This window comes from Bos indicus, chromosome 4 (assembly GCF_029378745.1).
Source record: "Bos indicus isolate NIAB-ARS_2022 breed Sahiwal x Tharparkar chromosome 4, NIAB-ARS_B.indTharparkar_mat_pri_1.0, whole genome shotgun sequence".
Classification (NCBI taxonomy): domain Eukaryota; kingdom Metazoa; phylum Chordata; class Mammalia; order Artiodactyla; family Bovidae; genus Bos; species Bos indicus.
This window is the reverse complement of record NC_091763.1, coordinates 89,757,467-89,770,411: the sequence shown is the minus strand read 5'-3', so window position 1 is coordinate 89,770,411 and position 12,945 is coordinate 89,757,467.

Below are 12,945 nucleotides of genomic sequence, written 5' to 3'. Positions count from 1 at the left end.
GAGGAACCAGAGATCAAATTACCAACATTGGATCACATAAAAAATAAGAGAGCTCCAGAAAAACATCTGCTTCATTGACTATGCTAAATCCTTGACTGTGTGGATCACAACAAACTGTGGGAAATTCTAAAAGGGATGAAAACACCAGACCACCTTACCTGACTCCTGAAAATCTGTGTGCGGGTCAAGAAGCAACAGTTAGAACCGGACATGAAACAACGGACTGGTTCCAAATTGGGAAAGGAATACATCAAGACTGTACACTGTCATCCTGTTTATTTAACTTATATGCAGAGGTCATCATGTGAAATGCCAGGCTGGATAAAGCACAAGCTGGAATTAAGACTTTTAGGAGAAATATCCATAACCTCAGATATGTAGATAACACCACCTTCCTGCCAGAAAGTGAAGAGGAACTGAGGAACCTCTTGATGAAAGTGAGAGAGGAGAGTGAAAAAGCTGACTTAAAACTCAACATTTAAAAAACTAAGATCATAGCATCCAGTCCCATCAGTTCATGGCAAATTGATGGGGAAAGAATGGTAACAGTGACAGATTTTATTTTCTTGGCCTCCAAAGGTGACTCCAGTCATGAAATTACAAGATGCTTGCTCCTTGGAAGAAAAGCTATGCCAAACATAGACAGCATATTAAAAAGGAGAGACATTACTTTGCTGACAAAGGTCCATATAGTCAAAGTTATGGTTTTTGCAGTAGTCACGTATGGTTGTGACAGCTGGACCATAAATAAGGCTGAGCATTGAAGAATTGATGCTTTTGAACTGTGATGTTGGAGAAGATTGTTGAGAGCCCTTTGCATTGCAAGGAGATCAAATCAGTCAATTCTAAAGGAAATCAACCCCGAAAATTCATTGGAATGACTAATGTTAAAGCTGAAGCTCTAATACTTTGGTCACCTGGTACAAAGAGCCAACTCATTGGAAAAGACCCTGATGCTACTAAAGATTGAGGGCAAGAGAAGAAGGGGCAACAGAGTATGATATAGTCAGATGGTGTCACGGAGTATATGGACATGAGTTTAAGCAAACTCTGGAAGATAGTGAAGGACAGGGAAGTCTGTCATGCTACAACACATGGGGTTACAAAATGTCAGGCTCCACTGAGTGACTGAACAACAACAAAGACCCTTATAGAAATAAAAACTCAAATATGCTTGAAAACAACTTATGTAAAATTTTGCAATAACTCTGAGGGTTGAATTATAATGTATAAACTTTATCTCTCAGTAAGACACATACCCACAGTTTTTGAGATTTTAAAATACATTTACATTGCCTAGAACTTCACTGACTATAAAATTTATTTAAAATTGTGAAGCATACAAAGCTTACTTTTAATTCAGGAATCTTTTTTCTTTCCCCTCCAGTAGCTAATCCACATTTTCTAACCATGCTCAACAGTACAATAGGTCCAGTGTCCAGGCCACTGTAGCAGACAGACCAGCTTTGAGTGCCTGTTTACTAGTTCTGATTCTCTATGATCTTAGAAAAGTTACCTATCTTCTCATCATCATATCAACAGAACAAAACAAGATAAAAATATCTAATTTACAATCATTTTACATCTTAAGGGAGATAATGAATGGAAACATGTCTGTTATAAAATCATCATTAAACATATGTGAAATCCTTTATCTTTTGGCACTCTTTGGGATTTTACATTTTAATCTTGAAATTTAAGGGCAAAATTAAAAGCCTTGCCACATGTGAAAAATGCTTCGGGACTCAGGATGTAAGCAGATGGAGGAAATTTGGAAAAGGGAGTTAGGAGGGTCTTATCTGGGACTTCTAAATGCAATCATAAAGATAATTGTTTATTCTGCCATTTCGGGAAACCATATTTATGTATCTGATACAGGTTATTCATATTGCTTCCCTGATTGGCACACGCACACATACAACCACACACACACACATATCCATATACAGATAAAATTGGGAGTGGACAGGATTCAACTATTTGTTTTCAGTCCCACTGACCAGTTTTCTGAGATTCCTCTAATTTCTTTACAGCCTTGAGCAACTGAGGTAGTTGTATTTTCTTTCCTGGTTTATTACTCATGTTTTATCACCTGAAATACCTCTGGGAAAAAAAAACGAGAGGTAGAACCTTATTTTTGGTAGTATAGTTTCCTTCCAACTAAAATGAAACCCATTGCTCAAATCCCAGAGATTGCATAAACACAGAAACTTAATTTCCTGCAGGCATTCATTCATTTCAGACCTATAACAGTATAGTGTAAAGAAGCCATCCAGAAACTTACCATGACCCTCGAAAAAGTCAGCATGTTTGATGTGGAAAAAGTACTGCCCTTTTTATGATGTTTCAGTTACTTCTGCTTTATGCTTTTTATTTATACAATTACTCGGAGGAAAGAAATGGTAGGGAATTTTTAATCATGGCAAAACATAGTAGTTTTTAAAAGTAGCTTTTTCACTGAAATGGTAAGGTGGCTGGATTTATGGGGAAATCACTGGAGGATGAAGATATTATTTTTCTAAAGTATCAGCTGAAACCCATCTGTGTACCAATGTCTGGTGATGTCTTAATTCGCAACCTTATTATCAAAGGCTCTCAGAAAAGGTCATCAAACAAACAAACAAAGCCATTTGTTAGCAACAGAGATTTTGTTAGAGAAAAAAACATGAGTCACAGTTTTGCACTCTCCATCCAGAGAAGTAGAATATATAAATTCTTCTAAAAATTATTATGCATTAAAGCAATAAAGTCCTTCATCCCAGAAAATGTTATACTTCCTTTTACCAACTTTTATTAAGCTTTTTCATCTCTTACTATTTCATTTTCAAAGCAAAAAAGTTCCCTGTAAAGAAATGGCAAAATGTTAAAGGCCTTTTTTTTTTTTTTAATGAAAAAGGGAAAACAGTTCAGATCTCTTGTTTTCACTTTCCAAGCATGGTTGTTTTGTTTTCATTTGGTTTTCTTTTTAGTATATGTAAACATTGAATAAAAATCACATAGAGAAACCTTTAAAAGAGAAGCTTCAGTAACTGTGGGCACACGTATTCCTAGGTAAACCATGCTACTTTAGGATGATTTAACACTCTCGTATGCCTAATTCAGGAATTGGTCTCCTGAAGAGAACACTAAGTTCTTATGGCCTTTGGGGTGCATTGACACATAATTCCTGCTGGGTAAGGAGCTAAGAGAAAAGATTTTCTGAGATTTTAATATCAGAAAACTTGTGATATCACAGTTCTAAAATTAAAGAAAGCAAAAGAAGCAAAGTACTTATTTTTATCCATAGGAGAGCAGGCTATTTGGGACCTGATAGAGTGTTCCTGCCACAACAATTAATATCCATGTGTCAATGACAAAGAATTACTTTTCAGTTCAGTTCAGTTCAGTCTCTCAGTCATGTCCGACTCTTTGGGACCCCATGAATCGCAGCACGCCAGGCCTCCCTGTCTATCACCAACTCCCTAAGTTTACTCAGACTCATGTCCATCGAGTCAGTGATGCCATCCAGCCATCTCATCCTCTGTCGTCCCCTTCTCCTCCTGCCCCCAATCCCTCCCAGCATCAGGGTCTTTTCCAATGAGTCAACTCTTCGCATCAGGTGGCCAAAGTACCGGAGTTTCAGCTTTAGCATCATTCCCTCCAAAGAAACCCCAGGGCTTATCTCCTTCAGAATGGACTGGTTGGATGTCCTTTCAGTCCAGGGGACTCTCAAGAGTCTTCTCCAACACCAAAGTTCAAAAGCATCAATTCTTCGGTGCTCAGCCTTCTTCACAGTCCAACTCTCACATCCATACATGACCACTGGAAAAACCATAGCCTTGACTAGATGAACCTTTGTTGGCAAAGTAATATCTCTGCTTTTGAATATGCTATCTAGGTTGGTCATATCTTTCCTTCCAAGCAGTAAGCATCTTTTAATTTCATGGCTGCAGTCACCATCTGCAGTAATTTTGGAGCCCATGAAAATAAAGTCTGACACTGTTTCCACTGTTTCCCCATCTATTTCCCATGAAGTGATGGGACCGGATGCCATGATCTTCCTTTTCTGAATGTTGAGCTTTAAGCCAACTTTTTCACTCTCCACTTTCACTTTCATCAAGAGGCTTTTGAGTTCCTCTTCACTTTCTGCCATAAGGGTGGTGTCATCTGCATATCTGAGGTTATTGATATTTTTCCCGGCAATCTTGATTCCAGCTTGTGCTTCTTCCAGTCCAGCGTTTCTCATGATGTACTCTGCATATAAGTTAAATAAGCAGGGTGACAATACACAGCCTTGACATACTCCTGTTCCTATTTGGAACCAGTCTGTTGTTCCATGTCCAGTTCTAACTGTTGCTTTCTGACCTGCATACAGATTTCTCACGAGGCAGGTCAGGTGGTCTGGTATTCCCATCTCTTTCAGAATTTTCCACAGTTTATTGTGATCCACACAGTCAAAGGATTTGTCATAGGCAATAAAGCAGAAATAGATGTTTTTCTGGAACTTTCTTGCTTTTTCCATGATCCAGCAGATGTTGGCAGTTTGATCTCTGGTTCCTCTGCCTTTTCTAAAACCAGCTTGAACATCAGGAAGTTCGTGGTTCATGTATTGAGTTACTTTTAAGACACTTCAAAAAACTGAAGTCTCCAAATAAAACCCACAGAACCTCTTTCTGCAAAGAACAATGACATTCATTCATTCATTCAAACTTTCATTAATTCATTCAGCAGTTCATCAATTTACTGAGTAGGTTATCTGCAGTCAGCATTATTCCAGGTACTGGAATATATCAATGGAAAAACTTCCCACCCCCAAAGTAGCTTCTATATTCTTGGAGTATAAGGATAATGAAATAGATAATACAAAAGTATGGATAACTAAATGGACAAGAGAATTTCACACAGTTGTAGGTCTTATGAAGACTATAAAAAATAATAAGAGGGAGAGAGAGAATGGAAGGGTCTAGGAGCAGTTTCTGAGAAGGTGATATCTGAGCCTGAAATATGAGTACTCACAAGCATCATGATACAAGAAGATGGTGAATGAAAGAAATTCAAGTAGAGGAAACTGTAGTTAGTGTATTTTAGAAAAACAGAGTCTGTATGGTTGGAGTTCAGAAGGTAAAGAGATTAAACAGGAGATAAGGTTAGAGAGGTAAGTAGGATAAAAATCGTCAGAAACTTGAAGATCATAAGCAAATCAGATTTTAAATCCAGAGACACTGATGTATAGAACAGTCTTATGGACTCTGTGGGAGAGGGAGAGGGTGGGAAGATTTGGGAGAATGGCATTGAAACATGTAAAATATCATGTATGAAAAAAAACAAACAAACTATACTTCCAAAAAAAAAAAAAAATCCAGTGGGACATAATTGTAGAATCAAAAGCAGGAGATTGACTTGATTTGATTTATACTTAAAAAAGAATATCTGGCAAGAGAATGGAAAATGGATTATAGACAAGCAACAGAAACAGGTAGAAATGATAGTTGCTATAATAGAGTAATAGCAGCAGACATGGTCAGAAGCATGGAAATTCATGGAGACCTGCCTATGGACAGGAAGAGGATGTGGGGAAGTAAAGAAATCAATCAATGAATCATATCTAAGTTTTTTGCTTGAGTAAATGGATGGGCTGAGAGCCATTGCCTGGCATGGAAAAAACTAAGAAGAAAAAAAAAAAAAAAAAACGTGTTGGAAATAGAAATCAGAGATTTCCTTTGTCAATATTAACTTCAAGATATCTCTTAGACATTTAAGTAGAGATTACATGTAAAAAGTTGGCCATACCAGACTAGGGATATTCCAACACCCCCAAGTCTATCACACACACACACACACACACACACACACACACAAAAAGACAAAGAAAAGCAAGCTGAGAAGGAATACCAGTGAAACAGGAGAAACACTGGAGAAGGATGGTGTCATCAGAGTGAAGAGGAAATGGTTCAAGAAAAAAGGGAGTAGATAGCTGTGCTGAATGCTGAGAAAATCAAGAAAGACAAGGACAGAGAAGCAACGGTTTTGACAACAGCTGTACTGGTGGATTTGTGAGGATATGTATTAATATTAATGAAAGAAGGTTAGAATATTCTGTGATAACAAACAAATCCTCAAATATCAGTAGTTAAGCTCAATAAAGGCTTCCTTGCCAAACAGGCGATGTCCTGAGGTCAATCACTGAACTCCTTTCCAGTTCGCAGCCCTCATTCATCTTGTATAATGCCACTTTAAACAAATCGCTTTTCAGTTTGTCACAGCAGAAGAAGAAAGACAACATGGTATATTTTTAAAAATCTGGCCTGGAAAATGTTTACATAAATTCCATACACATTATCCAAAATCCAATAACATGGCAAAGAAAACTGGCAAATATAGAAGAGAACACGAGTATCTGCTGAGCACAGTGTCTACTTGGGAAAGCAACCTGAATTACTGCACTGAAGACAGTATGAGAGATGACAAATTAGAAAGAAAGAAAAAGGACAATACAAATACTTTCCATTTCATAAAAGCCTTCCTTGACCCCACCTCCTCCTCAAACTACCAGTCCATTTCTCTGCTCTCGTTTGTACTTGACACCTTGAATTACCAACCAACATCTTAATAATAATCTTAATAAAACTTTTACTCTGTCATGGGCCAATGATAAAATTTTTGAACATAACTGGCAAAAAATATCTGATACAATTATATAGTTTGGAATTGTTACATAATAAGCATTCATAGGACAAGGACAGTAATTTTTTTTAACCTTTGTATGATTAATGGACGCCCCCCACACACACACACACACAAATAGGAACTGCATCAAAGAAAACAAACAAGTGAAGTGAAGTTGCTCAGTCGTGTCCAACTCTTTGTGACCCCATGGACTGTAGGCTACCACGCTCCTCTGTCCATGGGATATTCCAGGCAAGAGTACTGGAGTGGTTTGCCATTTCCTTCTCCAGAGGATCTTCCCAACCCAGGAATTGAACCAGGATCTCCCGCATTGTAGACAGACATTCTACCATCTGAGCCACCAGGTAAGTTCTAAAAAAAACAAAAGTACATGACAAATTTTGAGTTAGGTACTTATGGAGAGAGAACCAGTATTTATAAGTTTTTCTATTTGTTAGGCATGTTAATGCATTGTTATATAAACCACATAGTAACATTAATTAGTATTAGGATCTTATCTGAAAGGTGAAATTTAGGCTCTAAGATGAAATTTTAGTAAGCGACATAGCTGGGGTCTCAAATCAGTTGATTTTGATTTCAAAGTCCATGTTCTTTCTACCCCTTGATGATTTCTGTTCAAAGTTCAATAAATCAGGGTGCTTATCTATTCTATTTTAAAACTCTAAGATCAAGAGCTTCTAAAAAATGGCCTTTGAGGGAAAAAAATCTTCTATTAAAACTATAATTCTAATAATTACTTCTAATTTAAATTTCAGTCTTCTATCAAGGAGCTGCTTTTAGAATACCTGCATTTTGATATTTCACATGACATCAAACCCAACACCCACCAAACCTGATTTACTTTTTAAAAGCTACTCTCTCCCCAAGATTCTCATTTTACCATGGCATCACTTTTCCTGTCACCTCACAATTCAGTCTATTGACCTATCGTCAAGTTGTCCATTATTCTTAGTACGTATTTTCTCTGCTAGTTTAAAACTCTTTGAAGAAAAGACCCCGTGACTTCTCCATCTTTTTATGTCCATTATCTCTGCCATTACTTTATTTATAACAGGTGCACAACACATGTTTGTTGATGTCTTTAATGACAAAATATAACTTTAATTCACTCTTCTATTTTTACTACATTTACTACCTAAATCTAAGGTCTTATAAGCTAGTTACTATGACAGCTCCATCACTGACCTCCTAGCTCCCATTAGGTCTCCTTATAAGTAATCCTATAGACTCTCTGGAGGAGGGAATGGCTACCCACTCCAGTATTCTTGCCTGGAGAATCCCATGAACAGAGGAGGTTGGTGGCTTACAGTCCATGGAGTTACAAAGAGTTGGACCTGACTGAGCAACTAAGCATTCACTATATACTATAATCAAGCAAAAAAAAATTATAAAATACTACTTTATCATATCGGTTCTCCTTTCCCAATTCTACAATGGAATTATATTGACTATTAATTTAGATGAAAGTTCTTGACATACAAAGTCTTCCTAATCTAGGTCATCTTTGTCTACCAACCAATGAACAGGTAGGGTTTTAAACACCTAGAATAGATATACACTTCCTTATTCTTCACTTTAAGTATAACTAAAAACTCTGAAAATGATGTATAAAACAAATATAAGAAGACTATTAAAGAGTGAGAGAAGAAAAGGATAGCTAGAAACCTCAGGACTCAGGAACAACACGGTGGTGAGACCTCTGGGTTTCTTTTGGCCTCATGTAACCCAGATTTACAACTGAAGAACCCAGAAACCTGAACGCACCTATAATCATAAGCAAAAAAATATCTTCAAGAAAAGCCTTACTCAAAGGATCAATCTACGAAAGCAGAAAATGTTTAGATAATAACTGCACTACCCCCAGCAAATATCACAGGGAAGGTTGTGACCCCACTCTGCCCAACGCCAAGGCTGAATGAAGAAATTAGACTGCAAAATTTGAAGCTATAATAAGGCACCTCAGCATTCTTGCCAGAATGATGTTAAGAGGAGGCTAGGTTGAAAGGCAGGATGTTCAGCACCACCCAGCAATAACAATGCCTCATACCATAATGATGCCAGTGAGACCAACTGGGGAACAAAACTCTTAGCCACAAATAGCAATGATGAGGAGGCCAAATTGCAGGTGTTAAAGTCCTAATGACAAGCCTGGACTTCTACACCCACCAGAATGTAATAAGATAGCAGAATGATGTTCAGAAAAAAGTAATCTAAAAAAGAAGGTTTAGCAACTTTGTAGATATTGACTAACTAATTCTAAAGTATTAAAAGGTAAAACATATAAAACAGCCAACACAATGTTAAAGAATTAAAAAAAAAAAAAACAATGAAAACAGACTAACAAGATTTACTATAAATGTACAGTATAGTATTGGTGACAGTGTAGTACTGGTGAAAGACTAGACAAAGAGATCAAAGGAACAGAATAGAGTCAGAAATAGATCCACAGAAATATAGACAATTAATCTTCAACAAATGAGCAAAGGCAATACAGTTGAGCACATTTTTTTGCAACAAATGGTGCAGGAACAAGTGGACATCCACATGCCAAAAAATAATAATAATAATCTAAACATCACCGACTTGATGGACGTGAGTTTGAGTGAACTCCGGGAGATGGTGATGGACAGGGAGGCCTGGCGTGGTGTGATTCATAGGGTCACAGAGAGTCAGACATGACTGAGCAACTGAACTGAACTGAACTGAACTGAAACATAGACCTTGGAAAAGGAATTGGCAACCCACTCCAGTGTTCTTGCCTGGAGAATCCTGTGGACAGAGGAGCCTGGTGGGCTGACATCTATGGGGTCCCACAGAGTCGGACACGACTGAAGTGACTTACCATGCATATATGCATTGGAGAAGGAAATGGCAACCCACTCCAGTGTTCTTGCCTGGAGAATCCAGGAGGAGGAGGAGCCTGATGGGTCACCATCTATGGGGTCGCACAGAGGTGGACACAACTGAAGCGACTTAGCAGCAGTGGCAGTAAACAGAGACCTATACACTAAACTGAATTAAAATAAAAATACAACATATCATAATTTGTGTGATACAATTAAGAGGAAATTCTTCCCTGGTGGCTCAGATATTAAAGAATCTGCCTGCAACTCAGGAAACCCAGGTTCAATCCCTGGGTTGGAAGATCCCCGAGTAGGGAATGGCAACCCAGTCCAGTATTCTTGCCTGGAGATTCCCATGGACAGTGGAGGCTGGCAGGCTACAGTCCATGGGGTCGCAGAGTCAGACATGACTGAGTGATTAACACTACATATTCAAGAGGAAATTCACAGCACTAAACACACTCATTAGAAAAAATGAAGTCTGAACTGAGTAATTTCACCTCCAGCTTCAAGAATTTAGAAAAAGAAGAGCAAAATAACCCCAAACAAGTGGAAGGAAGGAAATAATGTAGAATAGAAATGAATGAAATTGAAAACAGAATAGTAGAGAAAAATCACTGGGACAAAGTGCTGATTTTTCAAAAATGCAAATAAAATTGACAAACTTCTAATAAAATGAAAGAAAAGAAATTCATTGATAGATAAGACACATGGATCAATGGACATCAGATCCACGACCCATGAATCTACCTATAGAAAGAGGCCCAAGTGATTTTGGACAAAGTTTATATAAAATTCAATGGAGTCTTATAAATAAGGCTGCTAGAGCAATTGGGCCATTGGACATTCATAGACAAAACAAATAAGCACAAATCTTATAGAAAAACATATTATCTTCAAGAACTATGGTGAGGCAAAGAGTTCTTAAACTTGATGTCAAAACTACAACCCATAAAAGGAGATATTGATAGACTATACTTCACCAAAATAAATAGATTTTACTCTGTGAAAGACTGTGTTAAGAGGATAAAGATATGAGCTACAGTGACAGAAAACATCAAATTACAACTAGCATCTAGAAAGATAAAGAATTCTCAAGACTCAGTGTTAGAAAATAAAAAAGAAAACAATAATCCAGTTTTATACACAAAGATACAGACAGTTCACCAAAGTAGATAGATATACAAGTGCAAATAAACATGAAAAAGTGATCAAAATCTTTTCCTAAAACATCACTATACACCAGTCAGAATGGCTGAAGTCAAAAAATAAAGATAACTCCAAACACTGATAAGAATGTGGAGGAAATACATTACAAATACTTTTCTACTGAAAATGTAAAATGGTACAGCCACTCTGGAAAATCATCTTAATAAAACTAAACATTCAACTACCATATGACCCAGAAATTTCACTCCTGAGGATTTATCCCAAAGAAATGAGGCTTAAAATGAAGACACAAAACTGTATATGAATGTTTATAGTGTAATCATAACGGTTCAAAACCTGAAGCAACCCAGATGTATTTCAATAAGTGAATGTTTAAATAAATTATGGCACACTGATATCATAAAGTAATTTATAAATGCAACCACCTCTAAATGAATCTCTAGATGATTACGCTCAGTGAAAATTATATATATACTCCATTCTTATAATTATATAACATTAATGAAATGGTAAAATTATGAAAATAGAAAACAGAGTAGTGGTTATCAGGGGTTAAGGTGAGGAGAGGAGCAGAAGGGAAATGGATCTAGCTGTAAAAAGACAACTGAAGGACTCCTGTGGTGACAGAAGTGTTCTCTGTCTTGACTTTATCGATGTCAATATCCTGACTGTGATACTATACTACAGCTCTACAAGATGATATCACTGGAGGAAGCTGGGTAAAGAGTAAGGGGATCTTTTCATTATTTCTAACTGCTTCATGTTAAATAGTGATTATTTCAAAATAAAAGTTTAATAAAAAATTAAACATACGAGGGAATAGACACCATTTTCATTTACTTAGATACAGGATTCAAACTAAGAAGCATGAATCCTCAGATTCATTTATAGAGCCAGCTGATTTCTTCCTGTGCATGCTCACTCAGCCGTGTCCTGACTCTTTGTGACCTCATGACTATAGCCTGCCAGGCTCTTCTGTCCATGGGATTATCCAGACAAGAATACTGGGGTGGGTTGCCATTTTCTTCTTTAGGTGATCTTCCTGAGGCAGGGATCAAACCCACATCTCCAGCACTGGCAGGCAAATTCTTTATCACTGAGCCACCTAGAAGGAATGAGGCTGAAGCTGAAACTCCAATACTTTGGCCACCTGATGCGAAGAACTGACTCATTGGAAAAGACCCTGATGCTGGGAAAGATTGAAGGCAGGAGGAGAAGGGGACAACAGAAGATGAGATGGTTGGATGTCATCATTGACTCAATGGACATGTGTTTGAGTAGACTCCAGAAGTTGGTGATGGACAGGGAGGCCTGGCATGCTGCAGTCCATGGGGTCACAAAGAATCAGACGTGACTGAGTGACTGAACTGAACTGAACTTAGCCACCTGGGAATCCATGATTTCTTCCTAAACTCCTTCTTTTAGAGTAACTCATCAGGAACTTCCCATTTCATATTTCTGATCTTTGCGATCGAATTTACAAAATTACTCTTGATGGTAAAGAGCTTTCATGATACAAGTGAAGTGAAAATACCCCATGTATGGCCTGCTCTTCTATTGTTTAGGACTCTTTTTTGATTCTTTGTCTTCATGATATATTTGTTTGGAGGGCCCCATGATCTACCTGTTTCTGTCACTTCCAAGAAATAAACCACAATGTCACCCAGAAACAGGTAGTGACGTACTTCATGATTTTATTCTGCTCAATTGCTTACAGTTGCCTTTCTTTACTTGGCCACGTCAGTAGCTTTCAGACAACCCTTCTATCTTACAGGAATCTTTTCTATTTGATTTTTCATATGTTCAGCTTGGTAGAGCTAAGTCACTCAGAATACAGCTTCAGTGCCCAGTAATCCTGCTTCAGAACTTTATTGGATCATGTAAAATTCTCAAGCAAGAAACTCACATAACTAAATCTGACTTTCCAAGCTGGATTGTGTATATAGGTGAAATGGCTCCCCAAATGGTGGCTCTTTCAAGGCACTTAAACACATTTTCAAAAATAAAAATCAAACAAATATTTGTAGAGTGCTATATATGTACCCATCACTGTATGTCACTGTAAAGAATCCCAAAGAAACTCCTGATAGGAAGACACCAGCTTGATTGGGACAGAGGCACATGGCATCAAGAAGTAGGAAATCGATTAGCATTAAAGAAATACATAATATGATCTCTAACCTAACAATTGTAGAAAACATTTTATTAATAACTAGTTTTTCAATAAGAAATGTCAAATATTACCATATTTATGTACTTTTAAAAA